The sequence below is a fragment of the Poecilia latipinna genome, unplaced genomic scaffold, assembly GCF_001443285.1.
Source record: "Poecilia latipinna isolate Pla-1442-1.1 unplaced genomic scaffold, P_latipinna-1.0 Scaffold1181, whole genome shotgun sequence".
In the NCBI taxonomy this organism is placed as follows: Eukaryota; Metazoa; Chordata; class Actinopteri; order Cyprinodontiformes; family Poeciliidae; genus Poecilia; species Poecilia latipinna.
The window spans coordinates 144,637-165,808 of NW_015113797.1; the positions used below are offsets into that span (position 1 = coordinate 144,637).

The window sequence follows — 21,172 nt, forward strand, 5'->3', positions numbered from 1 at the left end:
AAGCACTGCGCCTCCCTAACACTGATTGTTTTGACAACCCTACAAGCTGCTGGCTGAGTAACGACAGTTTGAATTGTGTGTCGATCTTGTCCAACCTTTCAAAACTTTCTTGACGGCAGCTGGCTGGCTAAGTTTGAACCCGTTTCCAAACGTTGTTTTACTTCTAATTAGAAAAGGAGAAAGAAAAAGAAAAGCATGTCTGCTGGGATACAGTTTCCCTGGTAATTTCAAGGAATCCATTCCCTGGAAAAAGAACATCCAGTGAAAACTGTGGGGATTATGATGTGTTTCACTGAAACTCATCCAATTACATTCTGCAGCACGGCTGCCAGAAGTAATCAGTAACAAAATGATGAGGACAAAACCTAACTCGATGCTATGATGCTAGACAAATATTCAAATTATGTATTTAAATGATGCATCTAGACTAAATATCACTGGATCTGGATCTGCAAAAGCATTTGTGTCAAGGAACCTGCTGTTGTTTTCCACAAGATCCAGTGACTGTTTGGGGAATTTATATGACAAACCAACAGAAAACAGTGCAAAATTGTGAAACAAAAACTAAAAGATAATCATAAAAAAACTTTTCACAAATAAGAATCTCTAAAGTGTTTGTTTATATGTTTTTAGGCAGAGTGAATAATTTGTAGAAACACAATTTGCTGCAATTACAGCTGCATGTGTTTGGGATCCGTCTGTAGCAGGTGTGTACATATAGAGACTGAAATATTTGCACATTCTTTGTAACTTAAGCTCAGCTGGATGGGATGCAGGGTATCTGTGAAAACTGATTTTTAACTCTTGCCACAGATTCTCAATGGGATTTCAGTCTGGACTTCAGGCCAGTTTCATGGATGGGCTATGCTCAACATCTAGATTCATCGATCTGTGTACCAACGTTTCTATCCACGCTGAAACGACACAGGTCTTCCCACAGCACCATTCTGCTGCCACCGTGTTTCACAGAGGTAGTGGTGTGTTCAGGGTAATGCTCAGTCATATTAGTTTGTCACATTGTATTTATTTTTTCTCACGCACAGCTGGACTCTGTTTACATATTAGTTGACTTCTGAAGGCAGTTTCTTGCCCTGGATATTAAAGCTGCAGTATGTAACTTTCATAAAAATGTGTTTTGTACATAATTTGTTAAAACTGTCACCACTTTGTGACTGTATAATGCGAGACAGATCAATTTCCTCCACCTCCTAGTGCTACTATTGCCGTCTGTAGAAATAATAGCAGTGCTCCCAGTCAGAAACAACCAATCAGAGCCTAGAGGAGGGTCTTAGCGCTGTCAACCAACCTTGTGCATGCACTGCTAAATGTGCTGGTGGCAGAAAAACAACTTATGGTGCGTTTACACGCGGTCGGCACTTCAAGTTCGACGCGTGTGCACTTTGAATGCAGACGCTTGACATTTTGTTCTACACTTAGCGTTTCGCGCATCTGGTTTACATTGTTTACATGTTTTGATTGTTGATTCTATTTTGCATGACTTTGTGTTTTTGTGTTTGTTATGATGTAAAGCACTTTGAAATGCCTTGCTGCTGAAATGTGCTAAACAAATAAAATTTGATTGATTGATTGATTCAAAGTCTATGTGAAGGCACGTCAGGGACGTGTCAGCTACAGACGTTCTCAATGCTTCAAACACTCAAAACGTTCCAAAGAGTTCAAATCATGCTGCACTAGATGTTTGAAATGCACCGCAGTGACCCTCGATGTGCCTCCGCATAGACTTTGAATGTAAACCAGAGGCGCCTGACACTCAAAACACATTTGATGTGAACGCACCATCACCGTTACAGGAAAGCTGCTTATCTGCAGTCATTGGTGGCCATGCTAAACAGCCTTAGCATTCATGACTTGCTGTAGTGTAGCAGAGAGACAGGGGGATGGTCTGAGTGGCACGTACACAAGGATGATTAACAGCGCCAAGATGCTCCTGCTGGCTCTGATTGGTTACTACTGGCTGAAGAAGCATGGGAGACGGCAGAGAAGTTAGATGTTTAACACAGATCATTTGATACTGTCACAACATGATGACAGTTTCAACAAATAAATAAAAACTTTTCTTTTAATAAAAGTTGCATACTGCAGTTTTAATTAGGAATATCAGAGAAGGTAGAATGTCAACGCACATCAAATGCTCAAAACATTTAGAAAATTATCTAAATTTCCTTCCACCTCCCAAGTATCATTGACTTTGTGTTGTTCTATAAGATAAAACACATGGCAAATTTGTAGTTGTAAAACAACATGCGGAAACACTGACCGGGACATGAAGGCTTTTGCGAGACGCGGTGCATTAGCCTTGAAGCTTAAACACACTCTCCTTCACTTTTAAAAGCCCTCAACTTGAGGCCCCATTTAGGCCTCTCAGGTGTCCTTGTAAAAGCCTGAATAGAAGCAGTGGAGACAAACACGCAGATGAAATGTCACGAGGAAGAAGAAAGGAAGCTGGTTACAGTTGGAAGGAATCGCCTTTGGGGATTTTGTTGTCAACAACCCAAAAAGAAAAAAACAAAAAAAGGGACATAGATTCCAGTCAACGCTGCGTGCTGAGGCTGGGAGGGGACCGTCACCCAAGACGAACAAACTACCTTTGTGGGAGCTGACATTTGACTGTTGCACTGTAATGATTTACGCGCAAATGCTTAGCATTTCACCGCGCCACAGGGCAACGTCTCAGCCTATTTGATGGTTTACCAGCTGCCAGCAACTCTTGTGTCATGTGAACTGAATGTGACCCGACATAGTGCTGATGTTTCTACAGTTACACCCTCCAGCTTCACATCATTAGACCTGTCAGAGCGCAGCCCGTCGCACATTTATTGTTCTGTAATGTAACAGAAGTCTGTTGTGCCCAGTCACGAGAGAGCAACCGGGCCGCTATCCATCACACTGTACGTCTTTGTTAAAGCCCGACTTATTCAGATGATACGTTCAAGGACTTATTCCCAGGTGCTTGATTCAACAAGCCTGGTCTATTTCAGTAACATACACACACACGCATACACGCGCACGCACACATCGTCTATATACACACAGGTGACACTGTGTGTTTGGATATGGGGCGTGTGATTCAGTGTTTTGCAAACTGTGGACAGGCCAACCCCATTAAAAATGTGTGTGTGTGTGTGTGTGTGTGTGTGTGGTGGAGGTGGGGAGGAGCGGGGGGTTTGGAGTGGGTGTTGTTGGCTCGACTGTGGCCTGTGCTGCGCGTTCGCGGGATAATTTACGGCCCCTTCATCCTGGCGGAATGTGTTTGTAGCCAAACGTAATGGAGGCCATCCATTCTCCCTGTCAGCATTGGGAAACACTTTTTTAGCCGACTATGGGAGGAAATGTCTGATGGGGAGAGGGCAAAGCTGTTCCTGTGCACGTTAGCTTGCAAGCTTGGATAACTTTGTGGCCTTCAGTGCTTGGGAATAAGGGATGTGTGAAAGAAAGATGCTTGTTTGCTTGTTTGATCTGCTTATGCATGGATCTACTTGTTGCTATGTAATTGCTAGAACTGCACAGTCAGATGTGCTGTAGGCGTTTGCAGCACCGGAAGTGGTTTCCTTCCAAGGACATTGATGCCATCTTGTCGTCGACAGGTTTTTTTTTTTTTAGAAACGGTTTTATTGGCTCTTATTTGACAGTGAATTGGGGGGGAAGACATGCGGCAAAGGTCATCAGGCCGGGACTCAAATCTGTGACGTCTGCGTTGAGGACTAAGGCCTCCATATGTGGGTTGTGCTTTCACCCCTGCGCCACCACAGCACCCCTTTCACAAGGTTTTACGGGGTGTCGCTCAGTTTTACAAGAACTGGGAGAAAATTTCATGCACCATAATGAACATCTGACAGGCCTTCCTTAGCAACACAAGCTTGTTGTGAGAACACAACTGTGGTGAGGATCAAACAGCTGCGGCCTGACAAACTCTTGGAACAAACGTGACAAAAAGCAGCTGCAGCAGCAGCAGCAAGACACAGGAAGGACAATTTTGGTAAAGACCGAGAGACGGAACGAAGGAGACAAAGAGCAGTCCACAAGGGGTAATTCTGGCACTAAATCTTTTGGCCTTTTGCACAGCCTTGAGCTGTTCCCAGCAGTGGGAGGTTCTTCGGTGATGGAAGTCAGTGCATCACATTGGATTTTATTCATGGGCCTCAGCAATGAGCTTTTTCCACCCCAGAGAATCTGCATTCATCAAGCAAACACGTGGGGAGCTTAGCTCTAACATGGGTGCGCTACAGCATCCTGTCATTGCCTCCATCACATTAGTCATCTCTGACTGCCGAGGCCAAAAGTTTGAAACCTTGGTAAATTGTAAACAGCCTGTAGTTGTATCCAGTCCAGAGGACCCCAAGTTGCTTCACATTACATTCACTCATTCACTCATTCACCCACACATTCACACGTTGATGGTGGCAAGCTAAAGGATAGTAGCCACTGGCCTGGGGAGGTCTGAGAGAAGTGAGGCTGTCATGTGCTGGTGCCACTGGGCTCTGTGACCAACACCAGGGTGAAGTGTTTTGCTCAAAGACTGAATAACGGACACGGACCCACAAGTTATTTTTCCATTAACTTTACTTCTTAACTGTTATTAGATCGTTTTATGAGATAGTTTTATGGTATACTGAAGTTTATTTACAAGTTTTCCAAAAGTTTCAAAAGCTTTTAAAGGGAACCATGATTAGTTATAAAAATAGACCTTATTTGGAAAATATTTAGATGTACAACAAAAAATACAGTAATAATACTGTAGGTTATTTAGTTTTTGAAATTTGAATAAACTATTTTCAGAGGAATGTCATCATGTTGTTGACGCTGTAATGCATTCTGGGTAAATGACGTACAGTCCAACAGCCTGGCTTCTCCAGCCAAAACAGTGATGAGTAACGTTATTAAGCCTTTTTAATTTGAACCGGAGCGCATTGAAAACGATCTGAACGTAGAAATTAGAAGAGGTGATGAAGATGAGGAGGAGCAAACAGAGGAAGAGGACGGCAGCTGGTGTTTTGCTGCTGCCTTCAGCTTCATAAATGAAACAATGAATGACATTTACCTGTGGTCGGACTGCGTGATCCGGTAAGTACTTCTGTAGCTCTGTGTCCAGTTAGGTAACAGCGGTCGAGGGTCTGAACTTCGTCCTGTGTTGGTAGTGGTTTCACAGTACTGGTGCTCTAGCTTCATTAGCATTTCCAGTAGTGATAGCTCCATTAGCGCTGCTTGCCTTTGTGTGTCTCCCACCGTCTATAGCCCTGTGTCCGGTTTGCAACATCTGTGCTGTTTAGAGTCCACTGTTACACAAGTCCGGTGTTTAACACCGGACCTTCATGGGTCCTTGTCAGATCGGTGATGTCAGTACTGCAGGCAGCATAGCCCCTGTTAGTATCTCAAAGAGCATCCAGCTCTGGCTGTCTCAGCGGCAGCACGGCATTTATTTTTAGCTCGTTAAGGCACGATCACCTGTTAGAGCCTTTGTTGGTTCTGCTGGTATAAATGGTTCAAAGTGTTGTGGAGAAATGTCCAGGATCCAGATTAGGTCATTCGTTGCCTCGCACTGCGCTCTTCTTTCTGATGATTAGTGTCTCCGGGTCGTAAAAATAATACCGCTTTGCCATGGATACGCATCATACCAACTGCCCAAAACTAAAAGAGAAAGAGCAAAAAACTTCCAACTGTATGTCATCCAAAACCAGAGGGGACAACTGTCCTAAGATGCAATGCCTCAACAAAAAAATAACCATGAACAAAAATCTACAGAAAGAATAAATCAGAGCCACCCTAACACTATATAACCCATCCCAATTCCAACATGGGGGGTAGGAAGGTGAGGAGGATAATGGGGGAGGTTGGTTGGTCAGTGTGGTAGAGTTCTCAAACACTCACATCATCATTCCAAAGATGAAGGGAAACTCTGTGATGTCACAACTAGAGTCCTGCTTGTGATGTCATCAGCTCTGTATGTATGTAACAAACTTCTACATTCTTGTCATTGCTTGCTGCACTACTGACAAGTTCAGACGTTCACAAAGCTCGTTCAAAGTTGAACATTGAGGTCGTTTGCTGATCAAAACGGATTTTAACAAACATTGTTTTGTCCAACATGTCGAACCAAAGGCCACATTCCTCCAACGGTGAGATGAGACCCCAGCATGGAGCATGGAGAGCTGGACAGAATCTGCAAGGCTGGACTGAGAACAGAACGCCTCCCATTGGGTTACAGAGAGAGATCCAGAGACTTGGCTCTCTTTTGGAAAAGGAGAGCAAGATGGTTTGAGGAGAACCAAAAGCTAGTCTACGTGCAAAGAGAACTGGAGAATACAAAAGCCGAGTTACAGAAAAGACTCAAGGAGATGAAGAGAGAACTACTGACAAGGGAAGAGTTTTCTGATTCAGAGTCTCTCAGATGAGCTATAATTGCTTCCAGGGTGCACAGCGACATAAAACACAAGACGTAAAGACTGCTGCAGAAGGAATTTGAGCAATTGAAGGTAGCTCATATTGTTGGTGAGGAAGCATTCAGGTCACAAATCCAGGCAGAAAAAGAGAAAAGTGACGTCCTCCAACAAGAGCTGGACCAAATCAAGACTCGCTACGAGGAGCTTCAATGGAAACATGAAGCTGCAGGTGAGGGGAACCTGCAGGTCGACATGCAGATGTTTTATGAAGAAAAAATCAAGCAAGAGCAAAAGCTCCTTGAAAACCTGAGAGCTGAGAAGGACGATCTCCAAGAAAAAATGTCCAAGGAGATTGCCTGCCTGCAGGAAACAGAGAACCGTCTGCAGAGCTGGTGCTGTTTAAGATTTCATACCAAGAATTAAACAGGAGGAATGAAGCAGATGTTTCTGCCCTGCAAGAGAAAGCAGAAGTTTATCAGTATGAGGTGAATTGTGAGAAAGAAGCTGATTTGGAAAGAGCCAAGAATGACCATCATCTTATCAATGTACTTAGAGCTGAAAAGAACAATCTGCATCAGAAAATGGCACTAGAGTTCTCTTTCCTGCAGCAGCAATCCAGAGACCATAAAACATCTCCAAAGTGAACTGGAGCAGGCTAAGGTTTCTTACCAGGAGCTTAAAATTACATATGAAGGAGATGTTTCTGCTTTAAGACAGCAAGCAGAAATATTTAAGCAGGAGGTAGATAAAGAGATGAAAGCTCACTCACTGAAAATGATGAGGGACCAAAAGATTATCAGTGAACTTGGAGTCGAGAAGGACAGTCTCCAAAAGCAACTCACTGTCCCCCAACAACGGTACTGTAGCAGCATCTTCACAGGAAAGAGATCTTAGTTCTTAACCAAGCGCCTCTTTCTCTGGGAGTTTCTTTGTTCTCCCAGTGTTAGTGGAGTTTTCTCCGGGTGCTCCGGTTCCCCCTAGATTTCCAAAATCATGTAAATAGGGGTGATTGACCAATGTAAATTGTCCTCAAGAAAGGTAGTATTAATTTCTAGAAAATTTAATTTCAAAAGCTTTGTCTGTGACCAATCTGATACTAGAAGTTGCTCTAGGAGGAGGTTCTGATACCATTCTAGATTCATGGCGGCGTTCACGTAGCATTGTCTGTTGGATCAGAGGGAATTTCACACATGAATGATCCCAGGGTCTTCACTGTTGGTACAACAGCTCACTCATGTTTATATTCAGCTCTTCTTCTCTCGGCAGACCTTTTTTCCACGTCTCCATCAGTCTGCCTTCACCAGAGGACCTAACATAACTTCTGTCCTCCACAGTCCGCCTCAGTTAATGTCCTTTCTTGAGATGATCTTGGCACCTTTCGGACTTACCTGGATACCCCTAAAGCTTTCTTCACAGCCATTAATCATCTCCCAAAAAATTATTAATGATTTAATAAACACTTGATGTGGCTGCAATCTGACTAGCAGTATTATCCTTGCCCATATTTGTTAAATATATAAGTTTTGTTATATATTTAACAAAAGTTAAATATATAAATAAAATTACAAGAATACAGTTGTCGAAATTATGAGAAGGCAAACACAGTATTTCAAGAATAAAGTCACATTATTATGAGAATACAATCATAACAATAAAGTCATAAAATTCTGGCTTTTCTCATGTTACTACAATTTTATTCTCATTATGACTTTATTGCTGTAATTTTATTGTTTTATTGTCTTAGCGTAGTCCTAATACTCTGTCAATAAAGAACACAAATCACCCACAAATAAAACATAAACACAAAGCCCAAGCACCCAGGAAACGTGACACATTTCTAATCCTGGAACATAAAAAATGTTGCATCACCTGAAAAACAAACCCAGTCCTGATTCAGAGCAACACGGTGAATATCACACTCCTGATCCCAATGCACACACACTATTCAGAACAGGAGCACATCAACAGTGACATACTCCGAGGCCATCGCAAAATTTATGTCCCCTTTGTTTTTTCACGCTTAGATTTATGTGACTTAAACTTTTCAAATACGCCAGTGTGCACAGTTAGCCTTACACATTTTGACCAAGACTGTGCAGAAAGCTCCTGAAAATGGCATCAAAAGCACGAACACTTCCTTTTTCCTCTCCATTTGCTTCCATATAACCGTTTCTGTGTTGTTGCTACTGGTTTGCTAACTCAGTTGATTCTCCCGTCCTTCCAAACTAAGGCCTCCTCCTTTTCCTGTTGAGCTGTGGCGGGTGACTCTTGTTAGCTGCGCAGCAAGCGGGGAAATGACTGAGTCTGACAATATAATTTACATTGTCTGTGGAGAGCGATCGCAGCGCGGCAGCCGTATTTATGCCACATTAGGGGATTTGCCTCCGCTGCCGTCTCCAGGTCCAATCCATCAGATGGCTTCCACCGCCTCCCCCCTCCTCCCCAACGCCGCTTTACTGAAACGTGCCCTTGAGAGAGTGCTGAGTTGCAGGAGTGTGTTTATCTGTGCGCTCACAATGGTGCTTTGTGAGCGGGCGCGCCAGCATTTTGCTGTGTGCGCGCGTGTGGGCCTGTGTGTACACCAGCAGGAGCGTGTCGATTCAGTACACCGGCTGTGGCCTGCGTTGTTAGACAAATGGACTCCATTCTGCAACAGACCAAATTACAGCAATAACTTCAGGGGGAGAACAATCATTACCGGGCCATTGTCATAACACTGTGCATGGGCAGCAGAAAAGTGGCCACTCTCCTGCCATGCCAGGGCTTCCCAGGCAGCAAAGACTTGCCACTGGAACTCTGCAATCCGTCCTCTCTGGGCTGTCAGCTTGTCCTGTATTGACTTGTCTCCCTTTGTAGCGGTCCCAAATTACTGTCAACTCATTCCCTCGGCATGCATTTCTCTGGATTGCTGCCTTGATAAGTGAGTCTGATGCAAATTGACATGGACACCCACACGGAGTAAGAAAGCATGGCACGAGGCTCAGCGAACAGGAATATGCATGGGAGAGCTGCGGCTGGGGAGCGCTGTAATGAACGACACAGAGGAGCTCATTTTTCACAGAGGATACAAAATGTCGGGTCCGGAAAGACAAGTCGGCGCTGAGAGGCGGCAACACATGCGGCTCCAAGTACTGCTCATTAATCATGAGACCAGGGAGTGGTGGTGGCGAGGTGCGGGGGGGACCCGTATCCATCTGTAGTGTACTTATGAGAGTTTTATAAATGTACTGCACAGCTGCTTGAGTCGGCGAGTAAACAACTAAGCCGAGCTCTGCACACTGTGTCCTTACAAGGGCACTGAGCCTGAAGCACCTGTTAGGACACGCTGAGGGCAGAGTGTTCACCTGGTCGGCTGTGGAACCACGAAACATCAACCCAGAACTTTCTCATGTTCATGAAATACGGAGCAGCTGACTAAAATGCAGCTAAGACACAACAATCAACTGTAGACAGTTTTCAGTCTCTTGTTTTATGAAGATATTGCACTTTTCTTTTTGCCTTCCTGCCATGAAGAGCGGTCATGAATCATAGGTGTTAGTGGCAGAGAAAGCATCACTCTGTAACCAGCTGTGTTTCCATTGGCCATTTAACTGGACAAACTGGAATTACAAAAATAAAACACAGCAATTAAAACAAAAAAAAAAACCTTCTGTTTTTCGTTAAAATGTTTTTGTGCTAGGACCAGGTGGTTTTTCGGGTGCCTCGAGATTCGTGCATTTTGCAAAACTGCAATAGAGACACTTATTTCGCATCGCATGAATCATGTGATCAACAGCCAGATGTGTTGCTGTCAGTGGAAAAGACGAAGATGATGATAGGAAGTGATGGGAGGATGATGGCTCGGCAGGTTTTTTTAATGACTTATTGCATATTCAAAATAGTGTTTTTTCAACATTAGCTACAAATATTGTTGGAAGTGCAGCTACTGTGAAACTGGGATGAACAAATTTTAAACAAAATACCAAATGATCATGAAGCTAACATTTTTTAAACTGTCTTTGGCCTGTTGAATTTATCATTTGTGGGTTAATGCAGCTGGCATTACAAAAGCAGCAATCTCTCTCTGTGTCATCCTTGGAAAATGTAAATATTTTAACTATCCTTTTAACTATTCTTAGATTCCTTAGATTTTCAGAGAGGCTACCAAAATCTATCAACTTCAACTAGAGACAGAGGTTAAAAACTCGAAAGTGTAAAACTGTGCTGCCCTCTTCATGAAGTTCCCGGTTACTAAGACAATGATTGGAGTTTAAATTCCAACCCGACTCAAACCTGTGGATGTTGTGCAGAAGCCCGATCCAATCCGACTGATTAACTCTAATTAGACGTAACAGACATGACATTTTGTCAAGTGCCATCATTAAAATCATCAATACACATCAAATAATTCTTTCAATGTTCCATTTATTATGGTCCAAAAGCAACTCTGAACAGGTGGGTTTTTAGCCTTGATTTAAAGTAACTCAGTGTTTCAGCTGTTTTGCACTTTTCTGGAAATTTGTTAAAAAACAAAACAAAACAAAAAAATAAAGAGAAAGTGTAAGTTGCTGGTATTTGGATTTCTAACAGTTTTTATCATGTTCAACCAGTGGTATACATATGATTGTACAACCTCTGTTTGTGAAAATATCACATTAGTGTTGGAAAAACAAAAATGGAAGTTAGCACTTTCTTAGCATTTTTCATTGCCTGTAATGGTTAGCAAAACAACAATAAGAATGTAGCAAATCACCCGTTTCTGATGTGCAGTCAGAGAGCACTCAACTCTGAAATCCTCATTTAATTGAACACATTTGCTCATTTTGCTGATCATCTATTCTTGCTCTCTCTCACTTTCTCGCAGCCTTAATAAACCACAGACATCTACCAACAAATCTCAGAAAATAGTTTCCTTTTAGCTTCTTACAACATCTCAGTGACCCTAGAAACAGCTAACATAGATCAGAAGCAGCTCTGATGCTGTGCATTGCTGCTATCAGTGCGATCCTGTAGCGCCCTGCAGTGATGCGTTCATGATTAGAGAAAGAGAGCTTTCACCTTCTGACAGGTTGGATAGCGGTTAGCGACGATTAAATTAACTTAATTCCATCACAAGGCACTTTTTCTTGACTAAGAATGTGTTGTTGATGTTCAACGGAGTACCACATTCTCCACAAACACTCCAGCTGCAAGAGGATAGGCGAAAGGCTTCCAAGCCACTTGAATAACTCTACCCTCACAAAATAATTTAGCTCCAACACCTAACCTCCTCACCCGACCTTAATTCTGCAGGCCCCTACTTGTCCCAGTGCATATCCTGAAGGCACAGGGCAATTTAGCCTTTAATTAATTGATGCTGCTTTCTTGCTGAGCAAAGACATTTGATGAGAACGGAGTGTGAGCCAGTGTGCAGGATTGGTGTGCACAGCTAATGATTGCACAGGGCAGCGGAGGGCACAGTAAATTAGGCAGAACTGAACTTTAGAAGACACCCCGACCGTCGGGAGGGGAAATGAAGGCTGGGAAGCGGAGGAAGACGAGACGAATGACAAGGCGTATCACGGCAATGGAGCGACGAGGCTACCCTCGGCTGCACGCTGCTTGTTTGCTTTCATTGGGTCTCAGGATTCTTAGCCTGTTAGGACGCGGACGGGGACGGGGAGGATGCTTTCAGACGCACATATACCCAATTCGTTACACAACACTTAACAGGAACTTGTGAGGCAAAATGTAAAGAAAAAAAAGTAAAAATGTCTGGCGAAAAAAAGCAAAACTGCCGCATGACGACATGCACACAGATTGCAATTCAGAAGCTGAGGGGCAACACACACTCATCATTTCAGTGTGTCAGCTGGCGCCTCAAACACACACCTGGGTGTCAGACCAGATTACTGGACTTCACCTGTAGATAACGTTCACTTGCTTCTGAATAGAGCAGGTTCTGAATAGAGCAGGTTACAAAGGAGTTGAGGAGTTGACCTTTGACCGGATGCTGCTGGTGTGGATTGTTTAAAATGGAGGGGGTATTATGTGTTCTCCAGGCACATTGTGCCGTTTTATAGCACTCACTTCCAATTCGTCAAAGTAGAGTTCACAAAGTTACCACATCTGACGGACGTGTTCATTTGAGCACCGCACCAGTCCTCTGCTAATACCGCATGGTAGTGACTAATGATACTCAAATAAAATGAAACCGATACAAAGAACACGAAGTCCAGTAGAACACCTGCTGTGGCTAATGTACAGTCAGGCCCCTGTCTGAACATACAGTGCCTATAAAAATGATTCACTCCCTTGGATGTTTACGAAGCAATCATAATCAACATAACTTGGCTTTTTTTACCCAAAAAAATTTAATACAATCATCTGATGTAAAAGTGAAAAATGATTTCTGCAAAAATAATGGTAGCTAAAGGGTCAGTAAGATGTAAAATTTGCTTTTTTTTTTTTTGGTTTTAATGCTATAATGGTTTTCCCTCGTCAAAAACACACCTGGACTGTTGCCGTGATTCTTTAATGCATGTTTGAGAAATCATTTAATCTCCATGGCAACCATTCAGGTTTGTAAAACAAGTTTTGATGACAAAACTCCAGTTTCCAAGCTTCCGAATTTCTGCCTCACAGAGCAGAGACTCCCTCCGCCCAACTCCTTCAGACTAGCCACGAGCAATTAGCAAGCACCTGGTGGAACTGAGCATCAGCTGAGTTCATCTTACAAGCTACTTCATATATAGTGAAATGTTGTGAAAGGGTTAAAAGCGGAGTCATGTTGTGATGAATTCCTAAAGTCGTAGTTTCAGAAAGAGCAGGAGTTTTTAAAGAGACAGAGGTCCAATATCACGGTGTTAGATTACGCAGTCAATTTTGTCTCAGTCATATTTGATACACATGGCGTTCTTATGACAGCTGACGTTACTGGATTGTGCTGTAAAATGATACAATAAAGTAATAATGATACAGTAAACCTGCCTCGATCAGGCCGTGCTCACGGACTGGGTGAGCGTGCCAGAAGGAGGCTGGTGAGAGAGCACATCGGGTCACCATGACGACGCCCAAGGAGTTACAAACGTCAGCAGCTGAGATGGGAGCGATTCTGCAGACGGCAACTGTTGCCAGGTTCATAGAGGAGGGCAGAGGAGCCAAAAACTAAACTCAAGAAAGACTTGAAGATATTGTCCTCAAGCAAACACTGTACACTGTGGACTGTACATGTGAACCAACCGAACCGGACAGCCGGCACATGTACAACACATCTAACATAAAACAAGATGAATTATCAGCAGATAATAAAATGAATGAGGACCAAGCTACGGTTGAAATAACACAGCCCTGGCCTATTATTCTAAAGGACAAAGCAGGCATTTTATGCTGTTAGCTAGATATCCCCCACCTTAATACTCACACACACACAAACACACACGCACACACACACACCCTATGGAGACCAGGGAGGAACAGCTGTCACAGTGGTTAATTTAGTAGGACAGAGATGTGGGTCGCGCAGAGCTTCCAAACTGACACTGGTGGTTAGGAGAGGTTCTCTGTGGAGCACCTGTAGAGAAAAGGGCAAACACAGCAGTGTGTGCGTTTTATTTTTATTTTTTATGTGTGTGTGTGAGAAGTACAAGCGTCCATATTAACACAATTATTTTTACTTTTGTTTTGTCTTGTGGTTAACCCGCTATTGCGGGTTTTTCCTGCTGCCTTTTCTCAGCATCTTGTAACGGTAAGCCTTATGGTCTGCACAGGTGCGAAGGAGGAGTTTGAAAAACCTCAAACATGCTGGAAATGTGTGTGAAAAATGTTGGCCTTTCATCCATACATAAACTATCACTAAAATAAATAATAAAAACTCAGAGCTGAGAGGAGAATTCTCCTTATTTGCACGTTGGAAACTGGAGAGTTACAGTCTGACCCAAACAAAGCAGCGCGGCCTCCACATGCGTCCGCATACCTGCTTTGACATGATTACCAATCAGCATTGTCCTGTGTTTTGTTAATTTTATATTGTAACATGGTATTTAAAAGTAGTTCAAACTCTCTAGTTAATTCCTAACAGGAAGTGGTGATTGTCTTGAGGGATTGTGATTGGCTGACACAGGTTTTAGCTTTGAGCTACACTGCCCCCTACAGGGTGGGCATGTTTAAAACAACGCTGAGTGATGTAATTCACCGCGTTTATGTGTATGAACACTTTTCTTACACAGTGGTGAAAGATTTCAGTGGTTGTAGGATTTTTCTTTTTCAAGTCATTTCTGTTGCTAACATAAAGCTAGCATGTTTTTATTTTGGTTGTATTTACCCAGAATGCTGTGTTCTATAGTTCACTTCCTGCTTCTGAAACGGCATCCAGTCTGCTTGCATGGCACCTCGTCAGACTTGGGTTTTCAGGCAGAGCAGAGTTTTTTTTTTTTTTGTTTGTATCAGAGTTTGATTACACGTCCACATCTCACCAAACGAACTGGACTTTCTAGGCAAATTTGATTAGAGCAGACTGGTGTGAATGGACGCTTAGTTTCATCTAGTCTCCGACATTTATGTTATTCCTTCATATTGATGAAAGCATGCTGCTTGAAAAGTACTAATTTAGAACAATTTCAATTTCTTCTCAGTCCATATTTATTTCCATCTTTCACAAAGAAGATTTACCTGAACGTAACCTCTGCCTTGCACTTGTAGCAGTGGAACAACGTTTTTCTTTTTCTTTTCTTTTTTTTTTAATGGCAGGAAATATATACGCAACAGCGTTTAACATGATTTATGACCCGATTTCTTCTAATACGCAGCTTAATTGTAGGAGCTATTAAAATTACATACTGCCAAACTGATTAAGTTGTCTGGCTGTGGGAGCTTGTTTCCTGTGGGAGCGTTTAAGGTTCATCAGCAGCTAAGGAGCTCAGTGGTTTTATTGAGGTGCAGGGATGATTTTAACCACAGAGACATTATGAAATGTACCGCTATGTGTAGGTTGTATATGTGGTGGGAGCAGAAGTGTGATTACTTTTTAACAGTTTGTAGCTGTCTATGCTTGCACAGGTGCCAAGATTTTTATTTTTTATTTTTTTAACTTGCATTAAGAAATTTCCCTCGAGAGTCGAGAGATGCTCAGAATACTTTCCCTTAACACTAAAAGCAGCGTTTACGCTTACACCAATTTTTTCTTTTAGATTATGTAATCTCAATTTAGATGGATATTTAATGAATTCCTCAGGAGAAATGTTCCTTTTGGACTAACATGTCCAGGATTTCATATTTGCAATTCTCCTTTCCTCACTAGTAGCGCTCTGTCTGTCTGCGGCCTTTGTCTCACTTTCACGGTAATGTAAGTTCACCCATTGGCTAAACTGATGTCCTGTCAGCCATTTCTACTGTTTAATCGTCTGCTAAGCCTGTCTGTTGTAAAGTTTGGCACCAGGACTCGTCTAGTAGGATCCACATGAATTCTCCGTGTTGACAGCCACATAACACTGCAAGTCAAAGGGTGGCGCCAGATACTCCGCAGTTAAAGAAAACCTGCAAGTTATGTAGCTGGCAGAGGAAGAAAAACACAATTTTATTTCTTGTTTTTTAAGAAAAATACTGCAGCATTTTGAGCTATTCAGCTCTGAGGAACCACGAGGACACAAAACAGTTTATTAAAGATGTTATTAATTTATTCAAATACATTTCTTCCTTTCTCCTGAGTTGCCATTGGCGATGTTCACAATTACTTATTTCTAGTCAAAGTTTAGCCTTAATCATAAAAACGTATTCTCAAGTTGGATGTGCGCCATTTAGTCTCCATGTGAAATTACTTTATATAGTTTATGATTTCAAATCCTTAGTTATGATTTAACTGAGGAAGAGTAATGGCTTTAACCGTTTGTCAGAATTTTGACTAATATTTGGAAGAAAAAAAATTAAGATACTACAGATGGGTTAATCTCACTTAAAGGGGCAGTATTGTTTAAAATCAACCTTTGTTGACGTTTACATCATGTTATAATGTTATTCCCTCATAAAAAACATTCGGGGAGTGTTTCTTCGATTCTTTCATGCATTTTTTTAAAGAAATCCTTTAATCTCCCATGGCAACCAGTCAGCTGAGCAAAATGCCTGGATCTTCAGACAAAGCTCCAACTTGGAGCTGCAGATTTTAAGTTTCCACCTCACCGATCAGCCCTCCCCTGTTCAGCTCCTTCAGACTAGCCAGCAGCAATTAGCAAACATCTGATAGAACTGTGTACATATTGAGCTCAATATAGGAGATATTTCTCAGTGCAACACTGGTTGCACTGAGAAATATCTCAGTTTTAAAGGGTTAATAGAGGAGCCATACTGTGATGACTTCCTGAAGGTGGAGTTTCAGAAACAGCAGGAGTTTTTAAAGAGACAGAGACCCAATTTCATTAAATTGTGAAGTCCAATTTCTTTTAAGTCATATTTGACACCGATAGCAATTTTTTTACAACTTCAGTTAACATAAATACTTGATCGTGTTGTAAAATAGCACTATGTCCTCGGTAAACATAATCTCACTTTTAAATCAGCCTTTATTTGACTTCAGATTTTCCAGAGAACCTTAGAGAATAAGCAGCATCGTGTCAGTGTCACTAGAAACAAATGACACTTCATCTTACTTGTAGAAAACAAATATTGAAGACATTCATAGCTCTCCTTCCACTTCACCATAATGCAACACTTTCATTACTCTAATACCCACAATTCTCATATAACACACAGAAGTTTGGGGTTGTGGGGACGAAAAATGAAGAAAAACTCAAAGAGTAATGGACACGTCTGTGATAACAGTGTCTGTCTGAAGGATGGTGGATGGATGAGGAGCCCCTCTCACCCAGCTGCTCTCTGCCAAGCAGATTTAAACATTTTATAAGATCTGAGCCGAAACTCCTGAACGCTGACAACAGAGCTCCTCTTCCAGCATTTAATCACCCGGCTGTCAGTCTTGTTTTCCTGTCAGTGCGACCCGTTTATCCAACCCTGTAAGACGTGTTTAGGATGTAACACAAGAATCCCATTCTTTTTTTCTTTTCTTTTTTCTTTTTCCCACTTCTGACTCCAGTTCTCCCACTTCTCCTTTTTGCTCCTTTGTCCTCTCCCCTCCCCTCTGCTGTCCGTCTCACTTGCGTCTGTGTCTCTTTTGTCTTCCCCTCTGAGGAGGACAGGGAGGGTGTGTGTGTGGAAAAAAGAAAAAAAAAAAGAAAATCTGCCAAGTGACGATAAAGCTATTTGGTACCGTCACGAGTCTCCCATAGAGGAAGGGATGGAGCGGGGAGTGGATCGCTCCATCCATCACGACCACGCAGGACTGACACAACAAAAGATGGAGTGCTGGGAGAGGCCTCTCAGCTGCGAGGGGCCAGGAACTCCAAACAATATTTTTTGGCGCCTGTCAGGCTGTCCAATAAAGGAGGCCGATATATGAACTATCTAGCACTGATGTAATGCGCCTCATAAATCTGCTTTAATTACTCGGCTCGGGGACAGCCAGTGGGAGCCCGCGTCTGGATTTATGGCATCCCCCGCTTGGCATCTTAACGACTCTGTGCTTTTAATATCATTACCCTGTAATTTATTATGCTGCCAGGGTGCACACCCAAACCTTCAGCATAACTCTTGTTTATTTATGCCTGTTTAAAGGCCACTTCAGTGACACAGGCATTTAGCACATTTCAGTCGGGCTTTAATCATTTGTCCTAATGAGGCCATTATACGGCCGTGTCCTCTGGCTGGCTCGGGCTGCGGCTTGACGATGGTCGGGGGTTGAGCCCTGGGAAGCTGGGAGAGATGGCAAGACCAGGTTTTTTTATCTCTCTCTCTGTTGGGTCGTGATCCCACGGGCTGCGCGGGTCCGGAGCCGCTGTTCTGCCTGCCGCAATGAGAAACTTGCCAAGTTGAAAGTTTTCATTGGCCTGTGATGAATACTTTCAAACTTCAACAGAAAACTGGACGGACATTTTTGGTTCACTTTCTTAGATATTTGTTTGAATCTGTTGTTTTTTCATTTATCTGATTATTTTTAACCAATGACAAACCTTATATTTTGACAGGAGCCATTACTAAGATCATCAATACATGTCGAATCTGTTGGCCAATGTTACATTTATAATGGTTCATAAGAATAATATGAACCATAATATTAGATTTTGAGCCTTGATCTAAAGGGAGTCAGTGTTTCATTATATTTGCAGTTTTCTTGAAGTTTGCTCCAGATTTGTGACGCATAGAAGCCGACTTCTGTAAAGTAAAATATATTTATTATTCACAAAAATTACTCTTAACATGCTCAACAATAAATGTGCAATATCAAAATGGGACAAATAAAACGGACGTGTACATTTCTGTATCTCCAAAACATAAAGAGGAAGTTGTATGTTTGCCGTAATAAAAGGAAAGTTTTAAATTCCCAACATTTTTTGGGGTGATTGCTTTCCATACATTATTTTTTTTACATTATACTTTATTTTTTGTGCACCTAGCAACAAAAATCTATGCTAAATTAGGAGCACACAGAGAGAATGAAGTTTTTTTTTTTTGCTTACCTGTTTTAGATTTAAATGCAAGAAAAAGTGAAAATATATATCAACAATAACTGAATATAGCGCACAAACCTGGGAAAGACATGTCTTGTGTAAATCAACTAGTAAATTTAGGTTTTAGGATACGATCTGATAGCAAAGAAAGTATTTCTCACTTAGCAAACAAATTTTAGCATTCTGTTTTTATCCTCCAAGAAACCAAAATACTGCTTCATAAGAACAGGTTATAGATCACTCTCTCTTTGAAAACACTAGCCGTCTTAAGCCAAGTTTAATGAATGGTTGGACAAAATGAAATGTGACCCTAAAAATGTCTAAGAAAACAAAAAGTTTCAGCTAGATGAACTACCTGGGGAGGGCAAGATTTCTATCATTCCAGAATTGTGGTCGCTGGGCCGCACACAATTATTCCTACAGCCGTAAATGATTCATAGGCTGCAGTCTGAACAGGCCTGCTCTGAGAACCGAGTCTCATCTCTCTCCAGCATATTGTCTTCCAGAAAAGCGTGTTTTCCTTTGGTTTCCTCATTCCGACCGGATGGAAAAACTATCATAGTTCTCCTCCACTGTCCCCTCCATTTCCTACCGTTCACCTCACATTACCCCTCCATGTTTCCTTTTCTCTATCCATCTACTTTGCAAACCTCCGTCCCCCAATTCATCCTTCTCTCCTCCCGTCTGACTGCACATGAAAAAGGAGCTACAGGAGCCGCAACGGGCGGGGCGGGTAAAAAGAAAAACCAGCCGGGGTCGAGGACAGACTTTGCTTTTTCTGGTGCCATGTTATGCTAATGCTTTCCAGATCGGCCTCCCTATTACACGGGCTGCGATAGGACTCCGTTATGCTAGCTGCTAAATGCCTGCGCAACCGCCAGTGACAGTGACATATTAGTTTTGCGCCCCTCCGCAATCTGATACCTCGAAGTTTGCCACCATACTAAAGATTTGATTAATGTTGTTCCATTTGGTGGCTGTAATTGGCCGCGACTGGAGCACAGAATAATCAGGCGTTTCTATTCGGAGCAGCCGGCAAGTCGGCGGAGGAGGGGAGAAAAAAGGGGGCAGCGATGCTAACGAGCGAGCTAGTTAATTAAGCCTGCAGCACAGTGGCGACAGTTACTGATGACTCCTATGACAAACCGCCCCTGTTCCTCCTTCTCCTCCTCCTCCTCCTGCTGCTGCTGCTGCTCCACACATTTCCTCCGTTCCAACACCAACATACAGTGTAGACATAGTGCTGGGAGCAGACAGACGGGACAAACCGATTCTTTTTTTTTATCTCTTGACAAGGCAGAGATCAGTGGTGCAGAGGTCAAAACTGTAGCAACAACAACTGATGCAACAGAGGAACTTTGCTGTGAAAAGCGCTGAGTTTTGTAATTATGACAACTATTTTCCCCTCTTCCCCATGCCGGGATCCTCCGCCGTCAGCTGCTGCTGAGGTGTGGACGCTTCACTGCCGCTGCCAGCAAACATCGATCACTGTGTTTCCATTAGCCATCAAATTGTGCAAATTGAAAGTTTGAAAATACCTTTTATTAATGGAAACACGTCTGTTTTGAATAATACATGTATTTTTTGATAGAAAAGTTTTTGCGCTTGGATGAGGAGGTTTTTCATGCGTATCAAAGTCGATTTATTTCACAAAACTGCAACGCAAACACTTTTTTTTCCAACAACTGGGTGATACTACTGGCGAAAACGCCGAAGAAGATGACAGGAAGTGGTAGGAGGATGTTGGGGGTTTTTTTTCAGACAATGTGCCTCTGGTTCCACCAGAGCTCTCACAGCATCACACAGTTCATAAGAAGTTGTGCATCATTCCAAAGTGTTTAATCCATAGCGTTTCTGTAAAATGGCCGACTACAATTTCCCCAAAACGCTGCATACGTAGCCGCTTCCAAGTAGGCGGGGCTTGTCGGTCCAATGCCTGAATCAGACGCCAACGTCTCCTCTTATTGGCTGATGGATGACGAGCACTAGCGTCATGGCTGAATAATGAATATATCATGTAACTGTTTACATCAGTCACTGCCATTACCAGTCAATTACTATCAACCAAGAAGGAGGAGGTGTCAACCCTCGGCTACTGTAATTGGTCCAGTCCAAAATCAATTTTGACTAATAGGCCAATATACCAGTTTTGTGTATCAATAAACATCCCAGCCTAAACTCATCGATGACCCACTGGGCAGGTGCCCGGTAAGCCCAATGGCCAGCCCAGCATGTTGTTGTTAAATGCTGTGCTTATACAAA

General features: G+C 42.5%; 1 long non-coding RNA gene across 1 annotated transcript in view; it reads right to left on the reverse strand.

The window, feature by feature from the left end:
- The window catches only part of LOC106960382 (uncharacterized), a 35,764-nt gene extending 30,280 nt beyond the window's left edge, over positions 1 to 5,484 (reverse strand). The window contains exon 1 of the long non-coding RNA XR_001427548.1: positions 5,060 to 5,484. This is a non-coding gene — a long non-coding RNA (uncharacterized LOC106960382). The remainder of the gene's footprint in view (positions 1 to 5,059) is intronic.
- Positions 5,485 to 21,172: the final 15,688 nt, after the last annotated feature.